Source organism: Cibotium barometz, chromosome 41, assembly GCF_041138505.1.
Source record: "Cibotium barometz isolate CiBa-2024 chromosome 41, ASM4113850v1, whole genome shotgun sequence".
NCBI lineage: Eukaryota > Viridiplantae > Streptophyta > Polypodiopsida > Cyatheales > Cibotiaceae > Cibotium > Cibotium barometz.
Window position 1 is genome coordinate 12,402,790 of NC_141086.1, and position 21,841 is coordinate 12,424,630.

Here is a 21,841-nt window from a genome sequence, read left to right on the forward strand (position 1 = left end):
TGTCTTTGTTGTCTTGAGTGTGGGGGTATGAGCATAGGCATGGGCATGGACATGGACATGGGTGTGCACATGGGCATGGATATGGGAGTGGATATAGATCAAGGGATGTACTAGGTTCTTGTTTTGTGTGCTCTTGTATTGATGTGTTTTTACTTGCATTGCCTTCATCATATGTATATGTATTTCATTCCTTGAATTTATAGTCTTAATCAATTCATTAATGTCTTGATATCATCTCAAGCACTCTTCCATTGGTGGCCCATCTACAGATCCTATAGTCACTCCACTACCTATCACACCCATCTTACATCCCAATCATGACTCATCTAGACCTAGGGCATCCGGCACAACTACACCCACATCCTTTTCTACACCTATACCCAATTCTTCACACACATTTATGCCTACACCATCCTCTACATATGTACATGTTTCATCTTCTTCACAAGTAGCAAATACATATAGGAGGAGGCTAAGGCTACACTATCCACTATGTCATCCATGCTACCACCTTCTTGGGAGGTGAAATTGAAAACAATGATGTAGGTAGAGCCTTTCATAGACATGTGAAGCAACTCACATCTACCTCGAGGAAGTTCACTTGGTTTAGTAAGATACCTTTAAGTACATTAAAAAATAGCTATAATTTTTTTACTTTTATAAAATATTTTCAAATATAGGGACCAACTAGAGCAAAGGGAGAAAATGCTATTAAACCAGTTAGAGGCATAGTTTGGTAGCGGATGGAGTCATGCTCTCGTCTTGAGAGACATGAGGGAGTTAATTCAGCACATGCACAATAATTCAAGGTAAAGCAACAATAAATTTCTTTTAATTTATTTATATATATATTATGATGAATTTTGAATGATATATGAGAGGTCCAATATTAGTGTGATTCATGAGTTAAGAGTAGAATTTCACTAGTAGGTGTATGTGTCCAATTCTCAACCCTAATTTTTGGATATTTGTGAAGAAAAATATGAGCTTACCAAATAGACATTTACAATTTTAAAAAGTGAATTTATAGTTCCAGCAATGAGTATGATCCATATCCAATAACATTAAATCAAATTGGTATGTATCATGCATAAAAGAAGCCATCCAGCTATTTAACATTGTGCAGAAAACCGACAGAAAACTCCAAAACTGCTTTGATTTGGTGATGAATTAGAAAAAACTTATTATGAAACGTGTGATCCTTGAAATTTTTTACATAACCTTTATATTTTGATCTTCTGGATCTAAGTCCATCTTGAGCTCCATTCGAAGTTCCAAATGCGGAGTACCCTATGGGACTGCACTTGCTACTTGCTTATCTACCACCCAACAACATACGAACTTTTTCTTATTGAATGTTCCTTAGCCTTGTAGAGGTCTAGGGGATAGATTCATGGAGCTGTCAAGCTCAATGTTTCAAAACCTCTAAAGCTTCCAAGGTTTGCTTCTCGACATTGTTGAAGTTTTTCTCGTCCTTCCCTTGCCTCTTGTTGGGGCTTGGATCTTCTTTTGAGTGGCCCTTTCCATAGTGGATTTCTTGTCATGAGAAGCACATAAGTATTCTTCAGTAAGGGGTCCATAGTATTTTTTAAACTTACTACCATTAAGGAAATTGAGAGTTTCAACTCCATCAAGAGTCTCAACATGTATAAAACCTTGTGGAGGAACTTCACAAATCCTAAATGGTCCCTTTCTTGTATATTTGATATTTTTATTTTCACTATGGACCCCATACATAAGTACAAGATCTCCTACCTTGATATACTTGTCCTTGAGATTATGGTCAAACCACTTCTTTCTTCGATCCTTTTTTGTTAGCATGTTTTGCAGTGTAATTTGTCTTTCCTCTGTAAGTTGTTCTAAAGCAAACAACCGGTCAGCTAATTCATTACAATCAAGATTTTCATTCACAGCTACCCTTCAGCTTAGGGATCATGCCCTACAAGAGAATCATTATTTTTTGACGCTTAGTTTCCATGCCTGGTTGCATCATCGATATGTGCATCGAAATAGGCGTCGAAATATGCATGGAAAAATGCATCGAAACAACAATGGAAATATGCGTGGAAAAAGTCGTCGCTCGAAATAAGCATCAAAATAACACTCAAAATTTTTCTTTTTAAAAGAAATTGAGTTTATATATAATATTCCCATCTTGCTAGTTCCCATCTTGGGGTGTGTTTTAGACTTCTCTTTCTACCTCTTTGCAAGCATATTGTCTATGAGAGAGAGAGAGAGAGAGAGAGAGAGAGAGCTCTAGAGAGAGAGATGATCAGAGGGAACGAGATAGATAAAGAGAGAGAGAGAGAGAGAGAGAGAGAGAGAGAGAGGGGGAGCAGGCCAGGGAGAGAGGAGGGTATGACTTCCATCACGCTCTTTGAAGGAGAAAAAATGCTAGCTCCTCCTCCTCATCACTAAGGTGCAATTAAGAAACTGCTCTATTTTACAATAAAATTAAAGTTCATCATCAACTTGCTCGTCCTCAGCAAGATCCATGGCTCCAAATAAATCTATTTCTATTGCTCATCCTCAGCGATATCCATGGCTCCAAATAAATCTATTTCTAGAAATACTCCATCATTGTTGTCAATTAGTGGAACCAGTTGTCTTGTAGTAGTAGAAGGTAATTCATCCATGTTGTCATCCTCTTCTAGCTCTAGCATGAGAGCTGTCGATGCATCATGATCATACTCAGCTTGAATCTCTTCTTCTTCTGGATTATCTCTAGTGCCTGTTTCTCGTTCAAGATGTATTTTCTCAATGGTGCCTAGATTGGGCTTGCCACTTGTCTCCACGAGATCATCCACCACCACATATCCAAAAGGTGCCTAAGATACTTAGAGTCACCTTGAACCACTATGATTAATAACATCATAGTCTAATGGCTTACAAGTATTAAAACCACCAACCTAAGGTAGTGTGCCTACAATTAATATAGATCACATCTTTCAACACCCTCTCTTATACTTTCCTCACTTGGTGTGTAGACCAAGACTCATATAAAGTGAAAAAAACACATCTTTCAACATCCTCTCTTATACTTTCCTCACTTGGTGTGTAGACCAAGACTCATATAAAGTGAAAAAAACACAAAGATGTTTGCCCACTGGCTATCACATAGATATAATTGTCCAATGACAATAATGAAGGTCAAAGTTACACCTGTAGAGCAAGGTGTCTGCATAGTTTGCTTCATGCTTTGTAGGTTCTTCCTTCTTGCCTTGAGGTTCATTCACCTCATATCTCTTCTTCTTGTAGCAATCCTTGATGACATAGCCCTTCTTTTTGCTAGAAAGAAGACCTTGTAGCCTTGAACTTTTTCTTTTGACCATCCATCAACAACGTTATCTCGCTTGGGTGCTGAGGGTTTGTTATATTGCTAGTAGGAGAAATAATTAAAGTAGAGGCTTTCCTTCCTTCCAATCTTGTCTCCTCAAGAAAGAGCTAAGATGATACAATGACAAGGGTTAGGTTTGGTTGATTTTCAATGACACTAACACATTGCTCATATGCTATAGGCATACTTACAAGCAAAATGAAAACAGCCTCTTCTACTTGAACTACCACATAATCTCTAGTAAGCTGGTCTATCGGACACCTTATGTCATTAATGTTAGAAGCCATTGTGGTCTTCTCTTTCTCCAACATGTATGATGTTTCCCTTAAGAAAAGACAAGATGAAGCATTTACTTGACCAAAAAATGTTCTTTACCTTAGCCAAGCATCATTAGAGGTGGGGGAGGAACTTACCTGATGTATTTGGCTATCACTCATCAAGGCATTAATAATGTATGAGAGGGCTTTTGCATCATTGCCCTCCCCTTTTGTAACCATATTAGGATTCCTTGAATTTGGTTTCCTTTCAGTCCCATTCACAATTCCCCAAAATTAGGGGAGGAACTTACCTGATGTATTTGGTTAACACTCATCAAGGCATTAATAATGTATAAGAGGGCTTTTGCATCATTTCCCTCCCATTTTGTAACCATATTAGGATTCCTTGCATTTGGTTTTCTTTCAATCCCATTCACAATTCCCCAAAGTTCTCTATCTATCAAAGCCATTTTCATCTTGATGGCCCAAGTGTGATACTTAGACCATCAAACCTATCTCCCTTTTTGAAAAACCCATTTCTATTGCTCCACATTGTTATAACATGAGAAGACTACCCTCTCTAAACCCTTTATAGATGAGGGTTTGTACAACAAAACAAGATAAGAGTACTACTACACTTCTTGCTTGTAAGATCCCGGTCTCCACCGCGCAACAGATTCGGGGTATTAGCAGCGGAAGTAGCACATCATGCGTGGGTAGGGGTCTCACACTCGGGGCCTCGCCCACGGATATCCGGACAAGAGACTAATCCGTCGGTTTGTCCAAAACCGAAACCGGAAAAACTTCCTTTACCCGGAAAGCATGGGCGATTCCACCAGGATAACTCTTTACTCTAACGTAGTCAAGATCATTACGGATCAACTGATCTGACTGCACCTTTAACGGTACTTGGTCAAATCAAGGAAGAAACTTGCACTTGGATCATTGGGATCAACACTTTTTTCCCCATTAAGAGGCACAGCCGTTGATTCCTATCCATAGAACAATTTCTATCCGGGATTTACTTCATCTATCGTAATAATAGAAATTAAATCTCGATTTACGGATCCATCAGTCCAGCCTAACCCCATCCGATCCCATGGGTTAGCCAACCGCCCAACCACTGTAGTGATGGGATCCAATTGGAATTTGGATAGGTTTTGTCCCGGGTACCAAGGAAAAGAGTTCCAAGGCCCCCTAGCCGGAAGTTCATGCAAACATAAAACTAGTCATACCACTTACACACCCAATATGAAATTGCCTTTTTCTTAGCATCAACTAGCTTTAAAATAATCCTTTAATAAAACCATTATGTCACTGATGACAATCCTCAAAGTCTCTGGTTGAATCCTTATTTCCAGTCATTCTTTCATCGGTATACTTATGGCATCATTGGCAACCAAAACGCTCACCACCTGTTCTCTCAGGGGCCTTTTCCATGGTTCCTAGCTCATAGTAACCGGCAATATATTCATATAATAGAATGGAGTCTCCGTGGAAGATCAGCAAGATCAACCCACAGATCCATATAAAAGAGCCATGGACTCATCTGTTGAGGACCAGCAAGGTCAATCAACCAGATCCATGCCCGGTTTCAGAAAACAACTCTTACTCCTTATTCCAATATCTTCCACGACGCACGTGTGGGTATCTTCGGCGACCCAGAGCCCGAGCACCGTATGGTCAGCACCCTCTAGGATCCTTCGCAGGTGACCTAGCGCTTCACTCATAGGCCGCTTCCTTGGTCCCTCATCCACCGTACCGGAAGCTCACCATTTAAATCGAGCCGAGGCTGGTCAAGACCTCGATCGACCTTGCTACGCGAGACGTCCTCCATTGACTCTCCGTCAGCAGTTGCAACTTTATCAGTTCAGTCTTCATGACCTTAATCCTCAAGACGGTCAAAATGCTTCTCCAGCATTCTTGACATAAAACAGTCATTTACAAACAGTCACAAATACAGTTTCTATAACGAACTCTTGTCTTTCCATATTATCCACTCTCGGACCACATTACTTATTCCACATTCCATTCAGTGTGTACTCGTTCTCATCCATTCACTCATATAGACTACTTATCTCACATACATCTTCATATTCATTATTCTACATACATATCCATGTTCGTACGTCCACATCATACATCCAATTTCACATTCATACATACGCATCTACATGCATACATCCACATCTACATTCATACATCCATACCTCCATTTCCACATCCACACATCCACATTCATATTCATACATCCACATTCACATGCATACATCCATTTTCACATCCTCATTCATACATCCACATTCATATACATACATCCACATCCGTATCTACATCCATACATTCACATCCACCTCTTCATTCACAATCACATCCATACATCCACATCTACATACATACATCCACATTTGTATCTACATCCATACATTCACATCCACCTCTTCATTCACAATCACATCCATACATCCACATCTACATACATACATCCATACATCCACATCTATATACATACGTCCATTTTTACATCCTCATTCATACATACACATCCACATACATACATACACATCCGTATCTACATCCATACATCCACATCCACATCAACATTCACATTCATACATATACATCTACATGTATACATCCACATCACATTCATACAACCATATTACATCCATTCTCGTCCTAACACATCCCATATACATCTTAACACATCCTAACTCATCTTAACACATTCTATCACATCTCATACACATCTTATCACATCTTTTTACATCTCATACACCTCTTATCACATCCTATCACTATCCATACGCATCTTATCAAATCTTATCACATCTCATACACATCTTTTCACATCTTTTTACATCTCATACACCTCTTATCACATCCTATCACTTTCCATACGCATCTTATCAATTCTTATCACATCTCATACACCTCTTATCACATCCTATCACTTTCCATACGCATCTTATCAATTCTTATCACATCTCATACACCTCTTATCACATCTTATCACATTTCATATCTTTTTTTTAAAAGAGAATTCTTATATTTGATATAAGATTTCTCTACACATTTATTTATACATAAATTCCATTTAAGGAGACTAACACTTTCGAAATTAAAATCAATCTTTTATGCATCTTCTTATGCATAATTTCAATTTGGTAGGGAATTATACTTTTAGAATAAAAGAATTTCTCTTATGCATCTAAGTTAAGCATAAAATCCATTTATGAGGAAAATCACACTTTTAGCATAAAAAGAATATCTTTTATGCATACCTATATGCATGAAATCCAATATGATAAAAGTAACACTTTTGATATAAAATTTTTTCCTTTATGCATACTTCTATGCATGAAAATTAAAAATGATAAAAGTAACACTTTTGATATAAAAAATTTTCCTTTATGCATACTTCTATGCATGAAAATTAAAAATGTTAAAAGTAACACTTTTGATATAAAAATTTTCTTTTATGCATACTTTTATGCATGAAAATTAAAAATGATAAAAGTAACACTTTTGATATAAAAAATTTTCTTTTATGCATACTTCTATGCATGAAAATTAAAAATGATAAAAATAACACTTTTGATATAAAAAATTTTCCTTTATGCATACTTCTATGCATGAAAATTAAAAATGATAAAAATAACACTTTTGATATAAAAATTTATCCACTATGCATACTTCTATGCATGAAATAAAAATGGTAAAAATAACACTTTTGATATAAAAATTTATCCATTATGCCTACTTCTATGCATGAAATAAAAATGGTAAAAATAACACTTTTGATATAAAAATTTATCCATTATGCATACTTCTATGCATGAAATAAAAATGGTAAAAATAACACTTTTGATATAAAAATTTATCCATTATGCATACTTCTATGCATGAAATAAAAGCGATAAAAATAACACTTTTGATATAAAAACTTATCCTTTATGCATGATATTAAAATTCAATTTCTCCATGATTGTAATGAAATTCTTTCAATTAATCTAGGATGATAATTCCTAGAATATGGTAGGAATTCGTCATTTTATGCTTTGAAAGAAATTATTTTATGCATAATTTTTATAAAAATTTTGCCATAGCTCCGCTGCTATGACTGATAAATCTCAATTTTTCTAAGGGATAATGCTTATCATTAAGGAAATAATTAAAATGATCTCTAATTGGATTACTAATCCATAATGGATTGAATCATCAATATACATAAACTAAAAGCATAGAAAAAAGCCATTAATTTGACCTCAAGCATAGCTTAATCTTGGGTTAAGGAAAAGCTTTATGAAAAGCTTGATTTGGATTGAGAACGGGTCATGAGTATGACCATTTCTTGAGTGAGAGAGAGAATTTACATAAAAATCATTAGAATTTAAACATAAATGAAAATTAACTTCAATAGCATTTATTAAATTATGTAACTCTTCACTACTATTCAAACTTCAATAGCATTTAAAAAACCATACCAATTAAACTTCTCAAGCTTGAGAGGGGTTGAGAAGAGAGAAACATTGAGAAATTATAGAAAGATCAATATTCACTAATTACCTTACAACTTGCTTGATTCTTTGTTCACGGTAGAGGCCCCCAACCAATCAATTGGTTAAGTATGTTGATGGAGCCACTAATGGGGATTGAAGAAAGAGGGAAGCTCCAAAAACTAGTGAATTATTAAATGAATTCACAGTTCTTGGCTTAGGTGGAGTAGAGTAACGATGCATAAACACTATCTATTTTTCAACAAGGGGGAGGCTTCTATTTATAAGAAAAATTGAGCTCCTAACCAAACAAACTGATTCTAGAATTTTCTAAATCAGTTTGGTCAATATTTGACCATTTTTAGGTCAGTTAAGCTAACTTTTTGGAACTAGACTTGAATGAGGAGAGAGGAGAGATGAAATATCTCAATTTTTATGAGTTTAAAACTCATTCAAGCATGTGAAATATGCACCTCCTTTAAAGAACTCCCCTTCCTTACATATGTGTCATAATGGAATCATTTTAATATTGCTCATAGTTTTTTTTACTAATAAACCTTGTACATTTTCAACTCTTCATCTTATGTGAAATATGCACCTCCTTTAAAGAATTCCCCTTCCTTACATATGTGTCATAATGGAATCATTTTAATATTGCTCATAGTTTTTTACTAATAAACCTTGTACATTTTCAACTCTTCATCTTATGTGAAATATGCACCTCCTTTAAAGAATTCCCCTTCCTTACATATGTGTCATAATGGAATCATTTTAATATTGCTCATAGTTTTTTACTAATAAACCTTGTACATTTTCAACTCTTCATCTTATGTGAAATATGCACCTCCTTTAAAGAATTCCCCTTCCTTACATATGTGTCATAATGGCATCATTTTAATATTGCTCATAGTTTTTTACTAATAAACCTTGTACATTTTCAACTCTTCATCTTATGTGAGCATTTACTCATTTTTGGATACCCAAAATATCTCATATTTTTAATATTGCTCATAGTTTTTTACTAATAAACCTTGTACATTTTCAACTCTTCACCTTATGTGAGCATTTACTCATTTTTGGGTATCTTCTTTTTACAAATTTGGATTTATCTCTTCCCTACACATGGATTGATGCTATTGGCCCATAGGAACCTTAATTGGACCATAGTCTAAAGATTTCTGAAAATCTAGACCCTTAGACTAAGGTTCTTTATACCTATTTCCAATTAATTCCAATTGCACATTAGAAAATTCTGTTTGAATTTCTGTTTCAGGGGAACTCATCTGAATTATAAGAGATATTTTTCTATCCAAAAATATTAAAAATCTGAATATTCTCTCTCTAGAATAATTTTCCTCTCTCTAGGCTAAAATAGTTAGCAACAGGGTCTTTTATATTTCTGAAGAGGGTTGATTACAGGGGAAGATACTAGACATCAAAAAGGGGTTGGGGGAGGAATCTTACATTCTACCCCACTTAAAAAACGCGAGATGTCCTCATCTCGCAACTTGTGATAATTTCGCAAGATTCACGAATATGAGACTTAGAGAAAAATTTTAATCAAGATTAACCACCAAGATAAGTCTTAAAGAGAGCAAGATTCAAAATACGAACAAGATTTAAACTTTATTCATTCTCGGAACTTATACAGTAAAGATAGAGGAACTCTTTACACTTCCATAAGCCCGTCCATCATATGGTCACAAAAGCAGTCCTCACAAGCTGCACAAGTATAAGGTAACTCATCTATGGGAATGATTCTGTGGGTTATTGCTGCGCCTATCTCAGTGGTATGAGGTGTTCTAACAAAAGGACCTCTGAGAGGCAAGCCAAAAACGGGGTAAAGGCATATCTTCTCATGAGGAAGAAAACACGCCAGTAAGAAGACCCGCTCAGAAAACCCAGGATGCCTTGATCTCATGACGCAGTAGTATCGGGGACCCAAACCCAAAGCTTCAATAACCATGGCCAAACGGACATTGTTACGAAAGTGCTGCTGACCCCAGGGTGTTACCCTAGTTATGTCTTGATAGGTCCGCCATTTTGTCTGCGCTACAGAAGTTCCCAAGTGAGGGAAAAGTGAGCGCTCATACTGCTCTATAAAATCTTTCTTCATTGACTCCCTTGCGTCTTGAAGGTGAGAAATCATCATGGATAAAACTAATTCTTGTTGCCAAGCCATGAAGGAGATTAAGAAAGAAAGAAGATCGATGGAAGTAAGATTACTGTGAACGACAAGTAAAAGTTACGACTTATATAAAGGAAGGAGCTAGCGTAACTTAGAAGCCAACGGTAACTTGCCACTGAAGTTTTACCGTCTTTCCATGATTTGGGTTTGGCACATTTTTCTATAGAAGGCATTCAGAACTTTGAGATGAGGAGATAAAAGAAGTTCGTAAGCTAAATCACCTACTTTCTTTGGTCCACAATATCTGGGAGATAACTTCTTATACTTCCCAAGAGATAAAGAACTTCTTTTGGGCCGTACTCGAGACCAAAACCTTGATATCCAAAACATCGATTCTCACTTCTGAACTCGTTGTTCTGAATCCTTAAAACAGGTGGGACTCTTGAGAAGTATTCAGGAAAAAGGTTCTTCCTTTTTTAAACAGAATCTTTCTTTTATTTTAGAGAGAGAATAATTATAAGATCAGAAAGGGAGATTCTTACTCCTGTATACCTCTAAGGCTGGGGGAGGAATCTTACATTCTACCCCACTTAAAAGGTGCAAGATGTCCTCATCTCGCAAGTAGAGGACAACTTTTTTGCTTAAGATCCAATTTATTCTGGGGTTCCTTATATTCCGGTCAACCCAACAGAATATGGGGATAAATATCCCTTATATAGAATTCATCATTAAATAACAATACATTCAAATCATATCATTCATATCTTTAACACGATAATGGTCCATTAGACCGAAAATTTCCTTCTGAACATTCCTCTACGGAATTTAAGTTAAACAAGTTCTCAATTTGTCATTCCTTAACTTGATCTACCGTCTCAAGTATTAACAGTAGCAATTTGACAGCACAATCCACTAATCTCATAGTGATTTGCTGAATCATTTTCATCATTTATCATTACAGGGACTCGTCCCATTCATCCACATTGTGGTCTCGCTCAGCTTATTACATTTCAACCCATTTTCAAGGATCATCATTTTTCAATCAGAATCCAAATCAATTCATCAGTTCCCAAACAGAATTAAAAATCATATCAACCACATTCAAAATCATCATCTGGATAGCATTAACGCTTATAATTTCAAGTCTTAGATTTACTCGTATATACTGTCGGTAAAGAGCTGCAGTTATACCCTCGGTATATACGGATAGTCATGATACTCGAAACTATAAGGTAAATACCATCATGTCTAGGTCTCAAGCAAGTCAGGGTTCCATACAATTGCGGTACTTCCAATTGAAGACCCAATTACTAATTTACTAATTTCAATTTGAATTAACAATTTGTATGAATTATATCAAACAATTACAACCTTTTTGTGCGTCTTGATAAACTTTTGACATAATTGGCTCCTCAGTTGATCTTATTGGAGATCTATGACTTAAGTCTGATAAATAGATTCTTCTTTATCCGATCGTCCGTAAAAAAAACATTTGTATATTTATATACAAGTTGCAATAAGTACATAGAGTGGCTCGGCTCCAAAATTCAAAATCTCCTCGAGAGATGCATAAGACGACGGTACTGGGCCATAGTCATGCCCTGTTACATAAGTTCTCTAACTGCGAAGGAAGTTATTATTTTCTCCTTAGGGATAAATTGACTAAGGAGTCTATAAATTCGACATGAAAGTCTGAAATTTCGAGGTGTCGAATGATATAGAATGACACCACGCACCATTTTCAGCTTTAACAGGATCATAGTCAATGAGAGATTCTGCCATAGCATTGTACGGCGGTTGCAATGGGCGTGGACATATTGCCCTGCAAACCACTTATGTTGTATTCTCTCCACTGGGGTAGGAAAATATAAATCCACGAAATGGCGTGCGAGTCTTGCTCGGCTTGTTTGAGTTGAAGCGGAAGAGATGAGATGCTCAAAGGCAAATGCAATCATATCTTGAGACTGGGTGAGGTCGGGAATACCAGATAAATGTGGAACTTCCATCTATAAAAACAATTTCTTTGATTAAAATTTCTTCATTAAAGAAGCTTACGGAATGAAAATACATTATGAAAATGCTGTTTCTGAATTCTTATTACTAATTTCAGATAAGAATTTAATTATCTTTATTAGCTTTCAATTTCGCTCTGATACCAACTGTAAGATCCCGGTCTCCACCGTGCAACAGATTCGGGGTATTAGCAGCGGAAGTAGCACATCATGCGTGGGTAGGGGTCTCACACTCGGGGCCTCGCCCACGGATATCCGGACAAGAGACTAATCCGTCGGTTTGTCCAAAACCGAAACCGGAAAAACTTCCTTTACCCGGAAAGCATGGGCGATTCCACCAGGATAACTCTTTACTCTAACGTAGTCAAGATCATTACGAATCAACTGATCTGACTGCACCTTTAACGGTACTTGGTCAAATCAAGGAAGAAACTTGCACTTGGATCATTGGGATCAACGCTTTTTTCCCCATTAAGAGGCACAGCCGTTGATTCCTATCCATAGAACAATTTCTATCCGGGATTTACTTCATCTATCGTAATAATAGAAATTAAATCTCGATTTACGGATCCATCAGTCCAGCCTAACCCCATCCAATCCCATGGGTTAGCCAACCGCCCAACCACTGTAGTGATGGGATCCAATTGGAATTTGGATAGGTTTTGTCCCGGGTACCAAGGAAAAGAGTTCCAAGGCCCCCTAGCCGGAAGTTCATGCAAACATAAAACTAGTCATACCACTTACACACCCAATATGAAATTGCCTTTTTCTTAGCATCAACTAGCTTTAAAATAATCCTTTAATAAAACCATTATGTCACTGATGACAATCCTCAAAGTCTTTGGTTGAATCCTTATTTCCAGTCATTCTTTCATCGGTATACTTATGGCATCATTGGCAACCAAAACGCTCACCACCTGTTCTCTCAGGGGCCTTTTCCATGGTTCCTAGCTCATAGTAACCGGCAATATATTCATATAATAGAATGGAGTCTCCGTGGAAGATCAGCAAGATCAACCCACAGATCCATATAAAAGAGCCATGGACTCATCTGTTGAGGACCAGCAAGGTCAATCAACCAGATCCATGCCCGGTTTCAGAAAACAACTCTTACTCCTTATTCCAATATCTTCCACGACGCACGTGTGGGTATCTTCGGCGACCCAGAGCCCGAGCACCGTATGGTCAGCACCCTCTAGGATCCTTCGCAGGTGACCTAGCGCTTCACTCATAGGCCGCTTCCTTGGTCCCTCATCCACCGTACCGGAAGCTCACCATTTAAATCGAGCCGAGGCTGGTCAAGACCTCGATCGACCTTGCTACGCGAGACGTCCTCCATTGACTCTCCATCAGCAGTTGCAACTTTATCAGTTCAGTCTTCATGACCTTAATCCTCAAGACGGTCAAAATGCTTCTCCAGCATTCTTGACATAAAACAGTCATTTACAAACAGTCACAAATACAGTTTCTATAACGAACTCTTGTCTTTCCATATTATCCACTCTCGGACCACATTACTTATTCCACATTCCATTCAGTGTGTACTCGTTCTCATCCATTCACTCATATAGACTACTTATCTCACATACATCTTCATATTCATTATTCTACATACATATCCATGTTCGTACGTCCACATCATACATCCAATTTCACATTCATACATACGCATCTACATGCATACATCCACATCTACATTCATACATCCATACCTCCATTTCCACATCCACACATCCACATTCATATTCATACATCCACATTCACATGCATACATCCATTTTCACATCCTCATTCATACATCCACATTCACATACATACATCCACATCCGTATCTACATCCATACATTCACATCCACCTCTTCATTCACAATCACATCCATACATCCACATCTACATACATACATCCACATTTGTATCTACATCCATACATTCACATCCACCTCTTCATTCACAATCACATCCATACATCCACATCTACATACATACATCCATACATCCACATCTATATACATACGTCCATTTTTACATCCTCATTCATACATACACATCCACATACATACATACACATCCGTATCTACATCCATACATCCACATCCACATCAACATTCACATTCATACATATACATCTACATGTATACATCCACATCACATTCATACAACCATATTACATCCATTCTCGTCCTAACACATCCCATATACATCTTAACACATCCTAACTCATCTTAACACATTCTATCACATCTCATACACATCTTATCACATCTTTTTACATCTCATACACCTCTTATCACATCCTATCACTATCCATACGCATCTTATCAAATCTTATCACATCTCATACACATCTTATCATATCTTTTTACATCTCATACACCTCTTATCACATCCTATCACTTTCCATACGCATCTTATCAATTCTTATCACATCTCATACACCTCTTATCACATCCTATCACTTTTCATACGCATCTTATCAATTCTTATCACATCTCATACACCTCTTATCACATCTTATCACATTTCATATTCTTTTTTTAAAAGAGAATTCTTATATTTGATATAAGATTTCTCTACACATTTATTTATACATAAATTCCATTTAAGGAGACTAACACTTTCGAAATTAAAATCAATCTTTTATGCATCTTCTTATGCATAATTTCAATTTGGTAGGGAATTATACTTTTAGAATAAAAGAATTTCTCTTATGCATCTAAGTTAAGCATAAAATCCATTTATGAGGAAAATCACACTTTTAGCATAAAAAGAATATCTTTTATGCATACCTATATGCATGAAATCCAATATGATAAAAGTAACACTTTTGATATAAAATTTTTTCCTTTATGCATACTTCTATGCATGAAAATTAAAAATGATAAAAGTAACACTTTTGATATAAAAAATTTTCCTTTATGCATACTTCTATGCATGAAAATTAAAAATGTTAAAAGTAACACTTTTGATATAAAAAATTTTCCTTTATGCATACTTCTATGCATGAAAATTAAAAATGTTAAAAGTAACACTTTTGATATAAAAATTTTCTTTTATGCATGAAAATTAAAAATGATAAAAGTAACACTTTTGATATAAAAAATTTTCTTTTATGCATACTTCTATGCATGAAAATTAAAAATGATAAAAATAACACTTTTGATATAAAAAATTTTCCTTTATGCATACTTCTATGCATGAAAATTAAAAATGATAAAAATAACACTTTTGATATAAAAATTTATCCACTATGCATACTTCTATGCATGAAATAAAAATGGTAAAAATAACACTTTTGATATAAAAATTTATCCATTATGCATACTTCTATGCATGAAATAAAAATGGTAAAAATAACACTTTTGATATAAAAATTTATCCATTATGCATACTTCTATGCATGAAATAAAAATGGTAAAAATAACACTTTTGATATAAAAATTTATCCATTATGCATACTTCTATGCATGAAATAAAAGCGGTAAAAATAACACTTTTGATATAAAAACTTATCCTTTATGCATGATATTAAAATTCAATTTCTCCATGATTGTAATGAAATTCTTTCAATTAATCTAGGATGATAATTCCTAGAATATGGTAGGAATTCCTCATTTTATGCTTTGAAAGAAATTATTTTATGCATAATTTTTATAAAAATTTTACCATAGCTCCGCTGCTATGACTGATAAATCTCAATTTTTCTAAGGGATAATGCTTATCATTAAGGAAATAATTAAAATGATCTCTAATTGGATTACTAATCCATAATGGATTGAATCATCAATATACATAAACTAAAAGCATAGAAAAAAGCCATTAATTTGACCTGAAACATAGCTTAATCTTGGGTTAAGGAAAAGCTTTATGAAAAGCTTGATTTGGATTGAGAACGGGTCATGAGTATGACCATTTCTTGAGTGAGAGAGAGAATTTACATAAAAATCATTAGAATTTAAACATAAATGAAAATTAACTTCAATAGCATTTATTAAATTATGTAACTCTTCACTACTATTCAAACTTCGATAGCATTTAAAAAACCATACCAATTAAACTTCTCAAGCTTGAGAGGGGTTGAGAAGAGAGAAACATTGAGAAATTATAGAAAGATCAATATTCACTAATTACCTTACAACTTGCTTGATTCTTTGTTCACGGTAGAGGCCCCCAACCAATCAATTGGTTAAGTATGTTGATGGAGCCACTAATGGGGATTGAAGAAAGAGGGAAGCTCCAAAAACTAGTGAATTATTAAATGAATTCACAGTTCTTGGCTTAGGTGGAGTAGAGTAACGATGCATAAACACTATCTATTTGTCAACAAGGGGGAGGCTTCTATTTATAAGAAAAATTGAGCTCCTAACCAAACAAACTGATTCTAGAATTTTCTAAATCAGTTTGGTCAATATTTGACCATTTTTAGGTCAGTTAAGCTAACTTTTTGGAACTAGACTTGAATGAGGAGAGAGGAGAGATGAAATATCTCAATTTTTATGAGTTTAAAACTCATTCAAGCATGTGAAATATGCACCTCCTTTAAAGAACTCCCCTTCCTTACATATGTGTCATAATGGAATCATTTTAATATTGCTCATAGTTTTTTTTACTAATAAACCTTGTACATTTTCAACTCTTCATCTTATGTGAAATATGCACCTCCTTTAAAGAATTCCCCTTCCTTACATATGTGTCATAATGGAATCATTTTAATATTGCTCATAGTTTTTTACTAATAAACCTTGTACATTTTCAACTCTTCATCTTATGTGAAATATGCACCTCCTTTAAAGAATTCCCCTTCCTTACATATGTGTCATAATGGAATCATTTTAATATTGCTCATAGTTTTTTACTAATAAACCTTGTACATTTTCAACTCTTCATCTTATGTGAAATATGCACCTCCTTTAAAGAATTCCCCTTCCTTACATATGTGTCATAATGGCATCATTTTAATATTGCTCATAGTTTTTTACTAATAAACCTTGTACATTTTCAACTCTTCATCTTATGTGAGCATTTACTCATTTTTGGATACCCAAAATATCTCATATTTTTAATATTGCTCATAGTTTTTTTTACTAATAAACCTTGTACATTTTCAACTCTTCATCTTATGTGAAATATGCACCTCCTTTAAAGAATTCCCCTTCCTTACATATGTGTCATAATGGAATCATTTTAATATTGCTCATAGTTTTTTACTAATAAACCTTGTACATTTTCAACTCTTCATCTTATGTGAAATATGCACCTCCTTTAAAGAATTCCCCTTCCTTACATATGTGTCATAATGGAATCATTTTAATATTGCTCATAGTTTTTGACTAATAGACCTTGTACATTTTCAACTCTTCACCTTATGTGAGCATTTACTCATTTTTGGGTATCTTCTTTTTACAAATTTGGATTTATCTCTTCCCTACACATGGATTGATGCTATTGGCCCATAGGAACCTTAATTGGACCATAGTCTAAAGATTTCTGAAAATCTAGACCCTTAGACTAAGGTTCTTTATACCTATTTCCAATTAATTCCAATTGCACATTAGAAAATTCTTTTTGAATTTCTGTTTCAGGGGAACTCATCTAAATTATAAGAGATATTTTTCTATCCAAAAATATTAAAAATCTGAATATTCTCTCTCTAGAATAATTTTTCTCTCTCTAGGCTAAAATAGTTAGCAACAGGGTCTTTTATATTTCTGAAGAGGGTTGATTACAGGGGAAGATACTAGACATCAAAAAGGGGTTGGGGGAGGAATCTTACATTCTACCCCACTTAAAAAACGCGAGATGTCCTCATCTCGCAACTTGTGATAATTTCGCAAGATTCACGAATATGAGACTTAGAGAAAAATTTTAATCAAGATTAACCACCAAGATAAGTCTTAAAGAGAGCAAGATTCAAAATACGAACAAGATTTAAACTTTATTCATTCTCGGAACTTATACAGTAAAGATAGAGGAACTCTTTACACTTCCATAAGCCCGTCCATCATATGGTCACAAAAGCAGTCCTCACAAGCTGCACAAGTATAAGGTAACTCATCTATGGGAATGATTCTGTGGGTTATTGCTGCGCCTATCTCAGTGGTATGAGGTATTCTAACAAAAGGACCTCTGAGAGGCAAGCCAAAAACGGGGTAAAGGCATATCTTCTCATGAGGAAGAAAACACGCCAGTAAGAAGACCCGCTCAGAAAACCCAGGATGCCTTGATCTCATGACGTAGTAGTATCGGGGACCCAAACCCAAAGCTTCAATAACCATGGCCAAACGGACATTGTTACGAAAGTGCTGCTGACCCCAGGGTGTTACCCTAGTTATGTCTTGATAGGTCCGCCATTTTGTCTGCGCTACAGAAGTTCCCAAGTGAGGGAAAAGTGAGCGCTCATACTGCTCTATAAAATCTTTCTTCACAGACTCCCTTGCGTCTTGAAGGTGAGAAATCATCATGGATAAAACTAATTCTTGTTGCCAAGCCATGAAGGAGATTAAGAAAGAAAGAAGATCGATGGAAGTAAGATTACTGTGAACGACAAGTAAAAGTTACGACTTATATAAAGGAAGGAGCTAGCGTAACTTAGAAGCCAACGGTAACTTGCCACTGAAGTTTTACCGTCTTTCCATGATTTGGGTTTGGCACATTTTTCTATAGAAGGCATTCAGAACTTTGAGATGAGGAGATAAAAGAAGTTCGTAAGCTAAATCACCTACTTTCTTTGGTCCACAATATCTGGGAGATAACTTCTTATACTTCCCAAGAGATAAAGAACTTCTTTTGGGCCGTACTCGAGACCAAAACCTTGATATCCAAAACATCGATTCTCACTTCTGAACTCGTTGTTCTGAATCCTTAAAACAGGTGGGACTCTTGAGAAGTATTCAGGAAAAAGGTTCTTCCTTTTTTAAACAGAATCTTTCTTTTATTTTAGAGAGAGAATAATTATAAGATCAGAAAGGGAGATTCTTACTCCTGTATACCTCTAAGGCTGGGGGAGGAATCTTACATTCTACCCCACTTAAAAGGTGCAAGATGTCCTCATCTCGCAAGTAGAGGACAACTTTTTTGCTTAAGATCCAATTTATTCTGGGGTTCCTTATATTCCGGTCAACCCAACAGAATATGGGGATAAATATCCCTTATATAGAATTCATCATTAAATAACAATACATTCAAATCATATCATTCATATCTTTAACACGATAATGGTCCATTAGACCGAAAATTTCCTTCTGAACATTCCTCTACGGAATTTAAGTTAAGCAAGTTCTCAATTTGTCATTCCTTAACTTGATCTACCGTCTCAAGTATTAACAGTAGCAATTTGACAGCACAATCCACTAATCTCATAGTGATTTGCTGAATCATTTTCATCATTTATCATTACAGGGACTCGTCCCATTCATCCACATTGTGGTCTCGCTCAGCTTATTACATTTCAACCCATTTTCAAGGATCATCATTTTTCAATCAGAATCCAAATCAATTCATCAGTTCCCAAACAGAATTAAAAATCATATCAACCACATTCAAAATCATCATCTGGATAGCATTAACGCTTATAATTTCAAGTCTTAGATTTACTCGTATATACTGTCGGTAAAGAGCTGCAGTTATACCCTCGGTATATACGGATAGTCATGATACTCGAAACTATAAGGTAAATACCATCATGTCTAGGTCTCAAGCAAGTCAGGGTTCCATACAATTGCGGTACTTCCAATTGAAGACCCAATTACTAATTTACTAATTTCAATTTGAATTAACAATTTGTATGAATTATATCAAACAATTACAACCTTTTTGTGCGTCTTGATAAACTTTTGACATAATTGGCTCCTCAGTTGATCTTATTGGAGATCTATGACTTAAGTCTGATAAATAGATTCTTCTTTATCCGATCGTCCGTAAAAAAAACATTTGTATATTTATATACAAGTTGCAATAAGTACATAGAGTGGCTCGGCTCCAAAATTCAAAATCTCCTCGAGAGATGCATAAGACGACGGTACTGGGCCATAGTCATGCCCTGTTACATAAGTTCTCTAACTGCGAAGGAAGTTATTATTTTCTCCTTAGGGATAAATCGACTAAGGAGTCTATAAATTCGACATGAAAGTCTGAAATTTCGAGGTGTCGAATGATATAGAATGACACCACGCACCATTTTCAGCTTTAACAGGATCATAGTCAATGAGAGATTCTGCCATAGCATTGTACGGCGGTTGCAATGGGCGTGGACATATTGCCCTGCAAACCACTTATGTTGTATTCTCTCCACTGGGGTAGGAAAATATAAATCCACGAAATGGCGTGCGAGTCTTGCTCGGCTTGTTTGAGTTGAAGCGGAAGAGATGAGATGCTCAAAGGCAAATGCAATCATATCTTGAGACTGGGTGAGGTCGGGAATACCAGATAAATGTGGAACTTCCATCTATAAAAACAATTTCTTTGATTAAAATTTCTTCATTAAAGAAGCTTACGGAATGAAAATACATTATGAAAATGCTGTTTCTGAATTCTTATTACTAATTTTAGATAAGAATTTAATTATCTTTATTAGCTTTCAATTTCAGATAAGAATTTAATTATCTTTATTCGCTCTGATACCAACTGTAAGATCCCGGTCTCCACCGCGCAACAGATTCGGGGTATTAGCAGCGGAAGTAGCACATCATGCGTGGGTAGGGGTCTCACACTCGGGGCCTCGCCCACGGATATCCGGACAAGAGACTAATCCGTCGGTTTGTCCAAAACCGAAACCGGAAAAACTTCCTTTACCCGGAAAGCATGGGCGATTCCACCAGGATAACTCTTTACTCTAACGTAGTCAAGATCATTACGGATCAACTGATCTGACTGCACCTTTAACGGTACTTGGTCAAATCAAGGAAGAAACTTGCACTTGGATCATTGGGATCAACGCTTTTTTCCCCATTAAGAGGCACAGCCGTTGATTTCTATCCATAGAACAATTTCTATCCGGGATTTACTTCATCTATCGTAATAATAGAAATTAAATCTCGATTTACGGATCCATCAGTCCAGCCTAACCCCATCCGATCCCATGGGTTAGCCAACCGCCCAACCACTGTAGTGATGGGATCCAATTGGAATTTGGATAGGTTTTGTCCCGGGTACCAAGGAAAAGAGTTCCAAGGCCCCTAGCCGGAAGTTCATGCAAACATAAAACTAGTCATACCACTTACACACCCAATATGAAATTGCCTTTTTCTTAGCATCAACTAGCTTTAAAACAATCCTTTAATAAAACCATTATGTCACTGATAACAATCCTCAAAGTCTCTGGTTGAATCCTTATTTCCAGTCATTCTTTCATCGGTATACTTATGGCATCATTGGCAACCAAAACGCTCACCACCTGTTCTCTCAGGGGCCTTTTCCATGGTTCCTAGCTCATAGTAACCGGCAATATATTCATATAATAGAATGGAGTCTCCGTGGAAGATCAGCAAGATCAACCCACAGATCCATATAAAAGAGCCATGGACTCATCTGTTGAGGACCAGCAAGGTCAATCAACCAGATCCATGCCCGGTTTCAGAAAACAACTCTTACTCCTTATTCCAATATCTTCCACG